The following is a 15,996-nucleotide window of genomic DNA, read 5'->3' as shown; positions in this document are numbered from 1 at the left end:
GTGGACTGCAGGAGTGCAATATATTCCCTTCACATCTCTTTCTGTCTCCTAGTCAGCCCCTGTGTAAGTGCCAAGCATGACCTGGTAGTGTTTGCCACCAGCAGAGGTTCTTTTACATTGGCAGTAGAATCAGAAACTGAGGATCTGATCCATAACTTCTCATAAGGTTTGCTAAAGATAGGCAAAGATGAATGTTTAACAATCTAATCGTTAGTGATTATAATCACCAACAGTGGATTTTCAAGGAATTAGTAGTAATTAAGCTCTCATTTATAACTCATTAATATGAAAAACAGTAATTCTATGGATTAAATACTCCCATAGTATCTAATGCAGAGGATTTGCAGACAGAAATATGTGATGAACCATCTAGAGTTTGTGATCTCCAAATGAGATTTGATAAAAATATCACCATAAGCAATGACTGTTTAATTTCAGCTGGTTGCTCAGACAAATCTGTTGCACAGTATCATAACAGTTTACTTAGAATTTAGGCCTCAAGGGAAGCAATCTGTTAAAGGTGAAGGATAGAAAATAAATATCTTTCCTCAAGCTGCCAATAAACAAAGTCAATTCATACTAGAGATATCTTAATTTTTAGTTACATTTCCATTAATTCTAGGCACTGTTTATTCTCCAAATTATGTTTCTGGGAAAAAGATGTCCTACCACCAACATCCTCAGTTAAACCAGTATATTAAGTGGTATGCTTATTTCTCTAAGAAGGTATGTTGAATATTGTGGTAACTTCTGTTCTCCTCACAGAGAGTGTTTTACCAAGAGTGTATCATTTTTGCATACAAAACTCCTAAGTTTTGATAAGTGACTTTTATATTCTTTATAAATCAGGAGGCCAAAGGAGATCAATGTCACTACAGATACATAATCAAATGCTTTTATTTATCATTATATATTCAGATTATCAAAGTCCTATCAGTGTGATGCCATTTCTAGCTGAAGTTGGTTCTACTTGGAAATTTTTGGTTTACTTTCCTAAATGCCTGAACATAGACTGAATTAATTAGGCATCTGAGTTTGAAATTAATGAATTACCAAAAGTGGAATTTGTGTCTGTGCTATAAAAAAATGAACTTTTGTTTTTGAAACTGCATTTGACCTATTAGTGACTCGCCATTCCTCTTTCAGTATTCAGTAAAAAGCAAAGGTTTTATGGCATACTTGATGTACCCATAAAAATGGGATGATGCAACCAGTCAGTGTGATGCAACTCAGCTCACATCACTGTTTCCTGTAACAGGAAAAATGCCAGAGTGATCTGTTAAGTACAAAGGCAGAGTTTGGCCAAAACATTGACCTACAGTCAGGTAACGTGCTTTTTAACAGTGAAAACTTATTTTTCAGTTGTAGACCAGTATTTTAATTCTTCCTGTCATTCAACTCAATGTAGCACTGTCCCAGATGCTACTCCAAGGCAATCATTATGCTGTCTGTATTTATATTATAAGCATATGAGTATATACACATATGTGAGCATGTATGCACAGGTGTATGTGTTGAGAGTGTGTTAAAAAGGAATCAGTCTGTCCATTACTGTTTGTGATAGTGTGGAGTATTAAAGTAGGACACTGGTTCTTCTAAAACACATTTGGAAATTTTTTTTTGCTTCAGAAAGGGCAGTCCCTCACTTCTAAGCTGGGACATGGAAAAAGATGTGGCTATTAATTGCACTGACAGCAGGGTAAGGCACCTCAGTGAGGAAGAAATTAGCCAAAACTAGACATGCAGATCCAGACTGAGAGAGTAGCTAATGACTAATGTTACTGTATACACATTTATGATATGTCAAATCTGTAATCCAAATTTCTCCTGGGCCATCTGAACCAAAACCATGGCATCTGGTCTTTATTACTCCAGTCCAGATACATGCAACTGTGCTGGGTTGAACTGAGGGCTGAACAACAACACTGACTAAATCGTGTTGTATTAACCAGGAATCCCCATGGGCAGTGCACACAGGCACTTTGTTAGAGACCCCTTAACTCCCTCAATAATTCCATCATTAATTCTGTGTAACTGCATTCCCTCAGCTGTAAGCTTATACAGGAGCTTTCTAGATCCCAGTGGGAATTGAAGTAAACCTGAACTTGTTTTCACCTATATTAAGCTCCCCATAGTGCCAAGAATTAACTCACACTGCATTTATCTTTGCCCACATCCCGATGTACCCTGAACAGAGCCTGCTGACAGCCTTGGCTTACAGCTTTACCCTAGTTACAGAGTTTCCTGCACTGGGACATAACATCCTAGAACTTTAAAATGTTTTATCTCTCATGACACTGTCTGTGATGCAGGATTCCCATTCTCAGAGAGCATAATCTGTTGGGAGAGTTTTGCTTTCCTTAAATTGGACATACAACTGCCGAAACATTCATTGTCAGATGGATTCCTTTCATGTGAGTTTGGTATAATTTTGAAAATGGTTGAGTTGGTTGCTGTTTCATAGTCACAGCAATATGATTCCTGAGGAATTTTTTCTTTTGCTGGCTTCCAGTAAATTATGAGAGAGAGATCCCAACACTTTTTTGTCAATGTAGAATTGAAAGTTAATTTAATATTAAAAAGAAAATCAATGAAATATTGAGTCTGCAGAGAAAAGAGCAACTGAGTCATCATATTTGTGGACTAAACTTTAATATCAGATTTTCCATCCAGAAAAGTAAAAAAGCAGCTAAATTTCACCCTGGTTAGACAGACTACTTACTGAGACTTATAAGAAATCCTATCTACTCCTCAGCTTGAACTTTTCCTTCAGCTTATTTTCCATGACCACATAGCTGTCCCAGTCTTATGCCAACCTCTCAGCAAAATAAATTTGGCATTAGGTAACTGCAGAAGAGAAAAATTCCATGCTAACAATTTTTAATATTCCTAATTAATTATTGATTAGTGCTAATGACAGTAGCAAACAAATTGATTTGCTGTTTGCACTGAGTTGAAATAATTCACTTGTAAAATGAAGGCAATTAACCAGTAGGACTAACAATGATAATGTATTAATCTCCTCGTTCTAATTCACTGTGTCAATTAAAAGGTATCTGTTTGTTAAATGATAAGCAAAGGAAAGCAAGATAGTTTTGGGTAGTAGATCTTTTCTTGCATTTATGACCACTGTGTTGTGTTTTTTTCAACTACAATAAAAAAAAATGATTCAGGGAGAAAAGCTGTACATAGTATACAGTATTTTTTCTTACAGTACCCTTTGGGTAGCAATAAATGACCATGTAGGATTGACCTCTTTCTTCTCATGTCTTTCAGCTACTTTGTCAATATTTATAACAACTGCAGGTTTTCTCAAGGCATTCTAACACTTAACCTACACAACTTATACTCAGCTTTTATCCATAGAAAAATCTCTGCTGCCTTTGACAATTTCTGCACTTAGAAATGGCTGGGGGCAGAGTCGCTGGAGACCAGCCAGTCAGAAAGGGACCTGGGGGTACTGACTGGCAGCAGACAGAACATGAGGTAGGAGTGTGCCCAGGTGGCCAAGAAGGCAAATGGCATCCTGGCCTGTATCAGCAATAATATGGCCAGCAGGACTAGGGAAGTCATTTTTCCTCTGTACTACGCACTGGTGAGGCCACACCTTGACTTCTGGGCTCCTCAATTTAGGAAGGATGTTGAGGTGATGTTGCGTATTTGTTATTCTTTTAATAGTCAAAACTGAGTATTTAAAAATCAGTCCTGAAACCACATGTAGTATTTCACAGATACCACATACTGAGCATCATATTCCACCTTCAAGCTTCTGTTTGGTATTCCCCATCTGTAGATCCAGCAGTTATTGGCTCCTTAGTTTACCTCTTTGTGCAAGAAGTTTATGATCACCAGACCATTTATTGGGCCATATAAATGACAAGTATATGTGTCCTTTTCAGGTTAAGTGAGGGTGGCCCATGTGCCTGTGTCAAAATTACTAAGTTATAAGTGAGGATGATTCAGTCTGTCAGCACCTCCAGTGCACAACAGACTTTGCCCAACTACTAGGACTACTGTTTTGGTGACTCCACCATCCCCCAGGATCTTTGTATAATACTACTTCATTCCAAGGTATGATCACACACTTCATAATTATAACCTATATATTCTGTTCCAATTTGTATGTGTGAGGTTGCAATTTAAAAAAATGGAAACACATATAGACTGGAGACAGATCAGGTTGATCACCAGAATAAACCATAATCATAGTGTAGCAGAAGCCTAATTATTGCTTTTTTTTATCTTCCTTGGTATATATCATAACAAAAGGCAGTGTTGAGGAAGGGACTGGAAAGAGAGAGCTCTGCTGGTATTTAACATGTATAAAAATGCTTTTAAAGTGTAGGTGATGTTGATTGGAAGAACAATGTTGGTTGACACCATGAGCTGATCAGAGATGCAGGCAACATCTCCTGTTAAAGAGTAAGGAGATGGTGTGTGGTGATGGGTTATAGATGTAAAAGTCATGTGCGAAACGAGATATCATTTCAGAACAAAGATATCTATGATTGTGCTTGGATTACAAGAGACAAGGAGGATGGAGATGTTGCCCACAGGAAGTAAAGAGAGTGTTCAGGCAGGTTAAGAACTCTGGATTGGACCCTTTTAGCTCAGGATGACTCAGAGGACTGATGTGAGAGAGAAGCTGTGATTTTTACTTTTATACAAAAGAGGATTGACTTAAAAAGTGAGAGTTAGTGTTGCTGAGCTAGAGTAGAGGTAGGAGCCAAATCTGTATTCAGTAGAGAAGATTACAAGATTTAAAAGAAAAAAGTTCGGATGATACTCTATCAAGAAGAATTCTCTCAACTATGAGTAAAAAGAGCTTCACTTCAACTGATGATTTGAAACTCCCAGACTTGGGGATTAATTTCTCCAAGAAACTAGTGATGCTGGCAAACCCCACTTTTCTGTCAATATGCATTCGCTGATACCTCAGTTGTAGTTGTTTACTTGTCTCAAGACACTGCATAAGTTGAATGATGTTTCATTCCGAAAAGATCAAATGGAAAATGGTGTAACAGCCACATCAATTATTTTATGAGTCAAGTAATGATTTTGAAGGTGTCCCGGTTAAAATACAGCTATGACTGAAAAGGGAATGTTGACCTTTACTCCAGCCTAGCCCAATACAGAAACCAATATGTCAAAGTTGTTCATTTTTAAATTACCATTGTTACTGAGACTGCCACAGCAGATGAAACCCAACAGCATCAGTGATTCTTGAATCCAGGCATGGAAGAAATGACCGATGCTGCAGATGTCCTGAATGTCCCGATGAGTTGTCACATGTTCACAGAATGCTCCAGAAGACACTGCCTTGCTGCCTGAGAACATGATGCTGTTACAGTAAAGAGAAGTTTCTACTTGTGTGTCAGCATCATGTGGAGCTGAACTGGTGGAGCAGTGGGGAAAGTGAAGCTGCTTAGATGCCTGACACCATGGGCTACTGTGTGAGGGATCCTGAGCCACCTTCTGTCCTTCACAGTCACTGCATGAGCAGAGCTGGCTTAAAAAAACACACTTGACTTCATGACAGTAAGAAATAACTCAAGAAATAAGAAAACTTGGTACAGATTGCAGGGATGATCCCACACTCTGTATGCAAAGTTACTGATGGAGGACGAACACATGCTGCAAGACAGCCCACTTGGAACATCTGTCAGGATTATAACTAGCTGTATATTCCCAGAAGATACGAGAAGGTTAAAAAGAAAAAGGTAGTCTGCTTCATGCCTGCTACTGCTAGCCAAAATATATATTAATATATTTTATCATGAACTAGGAGTGAAATTGGTAGCCAGCAGCTGATCCAGGTGCCGTCCATTTTTTAGTAGTAGTTTTATTTTGAAACTCCACAAACACAGAGGAAGCCATGGAGTAACGGAAACCAACCGTGGGGAACAGCTCCTCAGAGAACACACCACACGCAATGGAGGGGTGAAACCAAAAACTCTCTATTAAAGGAAGGAGCCAGCTTTTAAGAGGTCGGTTCAGGGAGGTCTGAGGGGAGGGTTTCGAAACTTGGATGCAATAGGGCAAAGGGAAGGGCAAAGTGGGTAACTGACAACTCAAATAACTAATGGGGAAACACCTGTCAAGTGACAGGAAAACTGACCAATAGGGGCTTAGGGATTGGGGCAGGATGGGTGGAAGTGACAGGTGCCATTTCTGGTTGACTGCCAGCAGTATGGGCAGAGACGGCATCCCTGGGAAGTGTCGCCCCAGCTCAGACCTGTTGGCAGGTCCCAGACACTGAGGCCTGGACGGGCCACTCGCGGCCGCTGCCCCCACTACCCACACTGCATGGCACAGGTGTGGCAGTGCTCCCTGGCCATGGTGGGGGACCACAGCACTGAGTGATGGCAGCAGGAGCAGCCAGTCATGGCAGCAGCCGGAGTCAGGCGGCCCCATGGCAGAGGAGGAACAAGCAGAAATAATTAGGGAATCTGTATGTTTAGAGTAAAGATAAGTCCCCTGCTACTGACCACTACTTCAGTGCTTTGCAGAGCTTGACAGTGTCTACAAGGTGCCAAAAATGTGTCCATGGAGAATGGAAACAGCGTTATTCAAAACAGATTTAAGAAGCATCTAAACATCCCTGTGTAGCAACCCCACCTAAGCTTCATTCCAGCACCAACAGACACACATTCCACAGAGCCAGCAGGAAACAGCAGTCACAGAACAGGACTGTAAAGTTTTCTCATGTCTGTAACCAGTTTTCCCATTCTTCTCTGGTGGAGAGACTGTTGGCTTGGGGTTTGTGCCTTCCACGGTAACCTCAGAGGCCTAAAAGCCTTTTGGAAATCAGAACATACTATTTCATTAAGAACAATTCATAACTTCCAGGCTGTATGGGATAGTGATGCCATCTAGTCTAACTGCCAACATAAGGAACCTGTATCCACAGCTCCAGCTCAGAAAACGTGAAGGAACTTTGCTCAGCTTTGTTAGAGTGTTTTCCTAAATAAGAATGAATTTTATCATATAACTAGATTTTCATTCGAGAAAGCACTTTTGCTTTCTAGTATATCTCTAAAACCCAATTCAGATATATTGCTTTGGTAGTAAATTTGTTTGGGAGCTCCCACTGTTACCCCAAAGCTATGTTTCACTTCTAAAACATTATATTGAAGCAGAAAGATATTTACAAGTCAGTTTTTAATGCTGTAATTTTTCACTTGAGTTACATTTATGCAGGGTGAGGGAAGAACCTCTCCAATGTTTTTATTGTATCATTTACATTGCAGTCAGGTTCTCAATAGACCACTTAGCAACTATTGGGTGTTTCGTGGCTTGTGCTGTAGTCTCCATTAACAAATCCAGATAGGACAGGAGGCCACCTGCCACGCCATTTAGTGATGACCATAGCCCCACTCCTGACCTGAGATCTAGTTGGGCACAGAGGATAAAAATCTGCCTCTGCTTTGAATGCTGCTCAGCTTGTTCAGGGAGCATAAAAGCTCCTTCTTGTTCCTTTCTCCTTGTGTTAGAGCTTCATCCTAGTAACGCTGGCTACAGTAGGACTAGCAAATGAGCACAGCCCTGCTGTGTTGCCCTCCAACAGCTATTGGGGTCATTGAAAGTCTCCATGAGTACAAGGACTTCTGAACATGCAGCTGTCCCTATCTGTGTATAGCAGACCTTATCTGCTCGGTGTTCCAGGTCAGGAGTGAGTGTGTCTTCCTTGTCAGGTGGCCTGTAGCAGAATCCCACATACTTAATGTAAAGTATATGCTTAAATGCCACCAGGAAGCCTGGAACAAACTTCTATAGGAACTCGTGTGCATCAGCCCCTATTTGAAGCAGTGGTTTCAAACGCATTGTCAAACCCTCTTGTAACTCTTGTGTGTGTTTGATTTAATTAGTGGATGTGACAGCCTTAGGGAATACCATCTGATTTTTTAATGTACTGTATCAGTTGCTAAACCTAGTGTGAAGGAAGCCAGCATGAAGTATGTGAAGTGGAAGAAAGACTAATGTTCACATTTTCTCCTGTATCACTCAGGCTGTAACTAGTATCAGCCATTCCCGCAAACGTTAGGGCTCTGAAAGAAGCTCATACAGCACCTTAGTGATGGCAAAAACAGGAGCCTTAAATCTGGATTCCCACCTAGCATCCTTGCAAATGCAAGTTTTCTTTAGAATTGAAATGGAGGGGGTGTGGCAGGCAGTCTGTTCTGGGGCAGTCAAAGAGGGGCTACTTCATACTATCTTTCTGAATCATTGAATTCACCAGAGTTTGTGTCACTGTTTCCATTAAGTATTAAAACTGTCTTTAAAAAGAAATCACTACTCTCTTTGGGTTTTTGATATATACTCTGCAAGAGACTAAAAACATTAATTAGCACCTCTGCCTCCTCCTCTCCTTCCTTTCTGCCAAAGACCTGCATTGGATTCCCCATCTCCTCTGTTGAGGCTGGAGGCTGCTCAGGGCTCCTGCCTTACACTTGTTTTGCCTCCTTTTACAACGGCTCAGAAGAAGAGGGGACTATTTCATGAGAGATCAGTTTAGCATTATTATGAGAAGGATGTCTGAGAATGGTGTTTATATCATTCAGAACAGTGCACTACATGTCAAAATCCCACACAATTCTCTGGGTTTACTTATCTGCCCAGATAGACTTGGACTGGTCACAGTCCATCCAAGCAGAGTAATTAATAAAGCATTAGTTTGATGACAAAATACTTGCAATTTTATCCATCTTTCTGGGGATTTCTCTGCCACACAGGCAATTCTATAGTCCCAGCTTTTGTGGTCTATGTTATCTCCAGTACATCCATTCCAATCTCTGGAGAAACACACAAAGTACTGAGTGTCAGCAGCTATTAAAATGAACTGAAAGGAGTAAGGCAAAAGGCAAATCCAACCATTCTCATTTAATTTCAGCAATTGTTTCTTTCAGTAGCTCATATGCCTATGTCCTAGACTATGCGGGCATACTTCTCACCAGTCACAAGACAGGAAACCATACCTTGGAGCATACCTGGAAGCAAAGTTTTTTAACCTACCTTAAGAACGGGCAGTAATTAAAGTAGTAAAATAATATAAAAAGATATCAACATCCCTTACAACCTGTCGATATAAAGTACAGTACTTTAATCATCCCCTGGTCTCTTTGCTAAGAACATGCTACTCCAGTGCACTGCATGGCCTTAAATGAAAGTGGGTCCTCGCGATGGGATGCCATAGCCCCAGCTGCAACAGATTCCTATTTTCAAGTGCTCTGAGTGACTAATGCTTATTACAGCTTTATAATTTTTTAATTTTAGCCTTCCATGAGGTAAAAATGACCAGGTGAGACCCAGAAGTGGCAGGAGCTGAGTGCATGTTTTCCATTTGTTCTCACATCAGCAGCAGATGAGTTAACCAGGCACTATCTGAGATGCACAGTGGCTCAAAGGATCAAAACCAAGCTAATGGCAAGTGACAACCTGCTTTCCTGCAGCTCCAGCTGCAGAATCCCTATGGCAACTTAGCCAAAATGAAACTGTCTTCACCCACATGTCTCCACTACTGCAGGATGCTCTCTCTGAGTGCCCAAAAAAGCAAGTGAACTTGACAGCAGATATACTTTCTTGTCACCATAGGGATAAGGTGTATCTTCAGGAATTTTTTACAGAGACCATCTTATCCAGATCATCTCTGTAAGAAAAAACGTGTCCACTTTTCACTCTATTCTTAGCAAAAAGAATCCTCACAAAAAAACCTGCTATGCTCAGCAGCATATAATTCACCGATCTCTGCAACAGCCACAAATCAGCAGTAACCTGGTCCTTTGAATATATTGTTAGCACCACAGAGCAAAGAGCACGGAGAGCATGAACAGAGACTGAAACAGGTGAGTATAACAAGTACATTTTAATGATGATTTTACATCCTCCTTAATCCAATCTCTATACTTGAATTTACAGAGTCCACGCTACAGGTTTTTATTTCAACCTTGGTATGTCATAGATGCTACTGGAGGGGCCTCAACACACTTAGATGTTAAAAAGTCTAAGAGATCTGAAGAAACCTTCCGAAAACATCAAACAATCTTATTCAATTCAGGTTCCCAACTAGTAGTGGGGAAGGTACCAGAATACTTTCTGCCTGTAAGCTTTTTGTATTTCTTCTTAGTTCTGTACTGTCAATGAGTAAAGTTTGTCTGAGCACTAGGAATTAGCACTTACGTGAGTCTCCCTTCCCATTCTCTTCACTGTTGATAATTTGTTTTCTGTAACAATAAACATCATCTCACTTTTATTTCAGTGTTTTCAGTGAAGGATTTTCCAAACTTCCCCATATCAATGCCAACTGCAGTCAAATACACTGCAGCTCTGGAGGTCCAGCTAAACATACTTGATGTTCAGGGAAGTCAACCCAACTTTTCTCTGTGTTTACAATGAAAGCATGAAGTGTCCATCCTTTATCAGAATTTAAGTAACTGATCACTCAGGACCTCATTGAGTATAGTATTTCTTGTTGTTTTCTTGCACTATGAGATCAGGAAGGGTGTATTTTTAGGTGGATTGGCCACTGACAGGCCACTAGATCAGCCTGAAGGCTGATGGTCCCTATACTCCAAAAAGGCAGTAATAGAGGTGCACCAAAACTTGATTTTAAGAAGAGTTTTGAGGAGAAGACATTATAAGAAGCCCAATGAGTTTTGGTGTATTTTGCACATGCCCCAGACATTTTGTATCATGTTTTGGCCATGTTTCTACAGGTTAGATTCTTAGCTGAGCACAGATAGCACTGGTCACGAGCAAAGGATCTGTGATCCAGATGAAGAGTGGGTGGTGCAGTTACATGATGTGTGATTGGGACAGTACAGTTAGGTCTTGGATATTTCTGTGCACCGTATTTCTGACGCAGCAGGGATACAGCAGATCCACTGAGTACATGGTGCCTATGTGGCCAGATGCACAATAGCCATTTGTTTCTAAACCTGCTGTATCAGGGTGGGTTCAAAGGGATGCCGGAAAGTGAGAAGGGAGCGCCATGGAGAGTTTAACAAAAACAGTGTCTTTATTACCAGAAGTGGCTAAGTAAACAGGAACTTGAAAAAGAGAGAGAGAAGACCAAGAAAATAAGCCCCACCCACCCAGGGGTTATTCACGTGGGTCTTACTGACCTGGAACCCTTAAGACACCCCAGAGTCAGAGGCAGCATTCTCTAGGCACTGGCTGGCTCCCAGCATTAATGGGCGTCACTGTTACCAGACAACTTTGTCTGTCATGCGAAGCAAGCAAGCCCAAGAATGTGAGCCATCTGCTTTTTTGTTCAGATTGCGAGTGACATCTACATAGGCAAGTGTGGCCAGTACCACCCTGATTGAGGTCCCTGGCTCTGGCTCCACCCTCTTGTTATGTAAGGGTACTCCTTCTGTGCAGTATGTAGGCATTGGAATTCCCCTTGGGCATGCATATTATAACTGGGAGGTCTTCAGCAAATGAGTCTGGGAGTGTCCTTCAGCTTACTCATCCTCACTTTCTCCTTCAAATGTCCTCTAAATACTGTCAGCCAATCAGAGACACGCAATTAATTTTCGTTTATACAAACTCTGTCTTCAAGGATGAAGCCTTCAGTTTTTCAGCTCTTGTTCCCTAGAACTTGGCAGGAAAAGGATAAGCTGCCCACAGGTGGCTGGACAAAAACACAGACCAAAAATGTCAACATCCTAATCCCAGATACACCTGCATAAGAGTAGTCCATTAGACATTATCAGTGGCGGAGGCTTTTGATCACTGCTGCTGCATGTTACCATCTAATGGTAATTACCATGTAATCGCAATTAAAAGCTGTAATACATGTTGCAACCTCAAGAAAATATTATTTATCCATGAAACATTTTGAACATTTCTGTGGGACTTGGTCATTATCTTACATTTATTTTTTATGTTAATGAGTTTTGAGGGGTTTTTTTGCCAGGGAAGTAACTGCAATCCTACCTGCAAAGGAATTTCCAGATTTCCCTGTATCAGAAAAGCATGTTGACTGGTGAAATCTTCAAGAGATATGCAAAAGCTGGAAAAAGGTAATCTGAGGAGCCTTAGAACTGTACAGATATTTGGGTGGGACTTGGGCTACAGGAGACTGGTTCATTTGTGCACTGATGCAATAGCATTTTAACCTACAGCTGTTGATCTCTGGAACAAGATGTTCTGAGCCTAACCTTAATCTTACACTGAAGGACATGCAAGAAAATCAGTACTGCCCCAATTTTACTTCCCTTTACCAAACTTCTGGTCTGGTAAACATCCTCACATCCCAGTTTGCATAGCTCTTAGTGGGTCCAATTCATACAGAGCTCTGGTTTGCACTTACAGAGCACAGCCAGCAGCCAGGACGGGCAAATCACCCTCAAATTACTGATGTCAAAGAAGTAGGATTCTTTGGGCCATTTTTTCTTTTTTTTTTTCCTGGTTTGCCAGAATCTTAAATATGAAAGTTTCCTTGTAATCCAGACTGGATTATTAAGAACTAGCACTTGCTGGGGTTTTATTGTCTATGACAGAAAAAATAAAAAGCTGTTCAGTCTTTCTTCAGTGCAGACCTGCTACTGAATGAATCTACTTGGCTCTGAGACTGCTGAAAAGCTGAGACTCCATTGTCTGAGGCTTAAAAAAGCCTTCCTTGCATTCAGTAGACTTTGATGTAAGATGTTCAAGAAAAGGATTGTTTAAATAGGAATCATATCTGTGATAATTTAAGAATATAAGCAAGGTGGGCCTTTGATGTGGTGGTAACATCTTATTAGACTAGCAGAAAATTGGGTAAAAAGGGGTGTGCTTTTCATCCTACCCAACAAGTTTTGGCCTGAAAGTTCCTTTCTCTATTTTCAGATACACTGGGCAGTCAAATGGAGGGGTAACCTCTCCATAAGCCTTGTCTCTAACAGTAAGAGATGTCATCTCTCCTCACCTGCTCTGATGTGGAATTGCTATAATTCGTAACTTTATTTTCTGCTCGAAACTTTTCTCACTGTCTGAGTCTGAGTGTCTTGGAAAGGTTTGAATAATAACACGTTTCTCCCTACTCAGGTTACCATCCAATAATGTGTCCCAGAGTTAAAGCAAACTGTACTTCTACAATCAATACAATAAAACCCAGGTATTGTTATTATTTTTCACAGCATGACCAAAGTCCTCATAGAAGAGGCAGTGCAGTTTATCACTTGGAGTATGGATCACAGGTCAGGAAATCAGTCTGCTTCTTGTCTGCCCCTCAGAGATTTTGCCATGTACATAGGGTGAGAATTTCTCAGGCTGTGCTGATCTGTGTCCAAGAAGAAGCTGCATAGTAACAGGTAAGACAAGGCTCACCCCTTACACACATCCTGCTGAGAGAGAGTTGCACCTTCTCTGGTTCAGTGCCATGCTAGCACAGCACAGGGCTGGTTCTGGGCTCAGAGCAGACATACGTTTGCATCTGTCTGCGTAAGAGCACACAAAGAGGTGTTTGTGCTTACAGATTTTCTCTCACTATCTGCATGGTCATTTTACAATTTAGGGAGATTGGAAAAGAAATTTTTGCATCCAGAATCTTTGTCTTAGTTTGAGGGAAAAACCAAAATGTTTACCAAAAAGCAGAGGAGAGAATTCCTCCACAATAATCACATCACTCTTTATTAAATTTAAGAAAAAGGAACTTAGAAAATGCATATAAGAAGGATAACTGTTCTTCACTACTACATATATATATATGCACACACACATATATGTATATGTAGATATAGATATAACTGTAAACAGACCAGAGCAAACTACTCCCCCAGCACCAAAAGTAAAAAAACAAAAGAGAACAACACCCAAAACGGTAGGTTCCTCCTGGAGCAGTTATATTTATGGACCATGTCAGTGTCACATCTCAGCTAGTTGCGAGGTGAATTCTCATGTTTTTCCCAGCGAGGCAGAGACAAGGGGTGAGCACTCACATGAACTCTCTCTCCTTGTCCCTTGTCCCAAACGAAGAAGGAAAAAGCTGGGAGTGGATGGATGGTGGCGGTTCCCAGGAAGGAAAGGTCTGCAGTGTGTCCCAAAAGCAGCCGTGACCCCTTTTTTCTCTCTCTGTCTCTCTCTCTCAAGTTGCTGCTGCGGCGGGGCGGGCGGCTGCGAAGCTGCGGGAGACGGTGAAGCCAGGGCGGCAACCAGGCTCGCAATGCCGAACCAGGAGAACAGCAGTGGCAAGAAAAAAACCTGCTCACTAAACAGGAGGAGATGAACAGGAGAACAGCTTCTCTCTGATAGCAACACACACACAGCTGCAGCGTTCAGCCAGAGCTGTGGATGTCCCCAAAACCACAAAAGACAGTGCAAACCCGTTCCCTACCACACCCTCCACCCAAAACAATTAAGCAGGAATTTGTAGCAGCTGACCACTTCTTTTGTTAACTAATGGCATGGGGAATTAGTGGCAGGGAGAGAATTTTTTTCTTTAACATCCCAAAACCACAACAATCTTATAACAGCTCTTGCAGTTCAACTATGATTTTCTTTGGGGTCATCCTATGGAAATAATTCATTAATATGCCACATTACCTAATACTAAGAAAACCCAACTGTTGTCGGGGAGTAAAAGTAGTCCAGGGAGTTCATTAGCATTCTCCACCAGATGAATCTGGAAATGCAGTGGTACATGCTAAATGATGAAAAGATGTTCAGGTGCCTTTCTCAGGGAAATGACTTCTCTTCCCTAGTGGGTTGTTGTGATTACTCGGAAACTACATAATCTGAGATCATGATGCCTGTCTTCTCCTGAATGATTAGAAACTTTTCCTGTCAGAAAATATTTAGAATATAGTTTGTCTTTCATTGCTTTCAGTTCCCATAGGAATTATATCAAAAACACTTAGGACTGAACCAGTGTGATTTTCTTTTAAACAGACGAAGTTTTACCACTAGAAATCTACTATTGATGCATATTCTGGATATGTGCGTGCCTATTCTGCCAGAATCACTATTTCCCTGATGATTTTGAAAATAATCTCGGCATGAAGAGAATGATACTGTTGTACCTAAGGCAGTACAGATAACATTGTTATGTTATGAATTCTAGTTTTGGCAAGACCTAAGAATTAGATACGAGTTTAGTTTAGAGGGTACCCTAGGCTCTCATTGCTCTCTGCACTTGGTTCTGGTTTCTGTACCTGACCAAGGGCTGGTACTGCTCTGGGACATGAATTCTGGATTATCTCTGAGACTGACAATGGGACTGGAGAGGCTGAATCGCTTTGTGAGGGAGATGCAGGGGTGGGAGGAAGAGTGTCTGCCCTGCTCGGCTATGCAGGGCTGGATTTTAGTTTTCACTGGATTTAGGAATCCAACACCAAATTTCTAGTTTTTAGCAGGCAGTTGAAAAACAAACAAACAAACCAAGGCAGTGCCTACTCTTCTGTTTTGGGCTATTGACATAAGTTTGTACCTTTCTGCTTCTAATCTTACTATCTCTTATACAAGCTATTCACATTCAAACATAGAATACCATTTTCTGTTCTGGCTAGGATATAAAGCCTCCTAACTTTGTGTCCTGGGTTGAGCTGGCAAAATGCCAACTGTCCAGAACAGAGTGAAGAGGGTTCCTCCTCCCCCCAACCAGCTAAGGGAAAAAGAAGAGGGAGAGAAAAGAAAAACCCTCAAAACCAGGTTTATGCTGAAACTAACTACATGTATTTATACAGAAAAGAGAAAATTAAGAGGAAACTACAATATAACACACACTTACACAAGTTATGTATAACAAGAAATAACTTCCCACTTCCCAGTAAACACAAATTCTACCATTTTAACTAATCATTCTAGAGAAGTTGGTTCTTCAGAGACAGACTTAAGCAGAGAGAAAAGCTAAGAACAAACATTTTACTTCCCTCAGATAACATGATGTTAAGCCGGTGCTCTGGGCTTGGGCCTCCCCATCCCTCCTGGGACAGCAGAGTGTCTTGCTGGCACCACAGCTGTGAAGCAACTGAACAAGCCACACCCACACACCAGCTCTTACCCCTTTTGAGATGA

Source organism: Pithys albifrons, chromosome 3 (assembly GCF_047495875.1).
Source record: "Pithys albifrons albifrons isolate INPA30051 chromosome 3, PitAlb_v1, whole genome shotgun sequence".
Lineage (NCBI taxonomy): Eukaryota > Metazoa > Chordata > Aves > Passeriformes > Thamnophilidae > Pithys > Pithys albifrons.
This window is presented reverse-complemented; position numbering follows the sequence as displayed.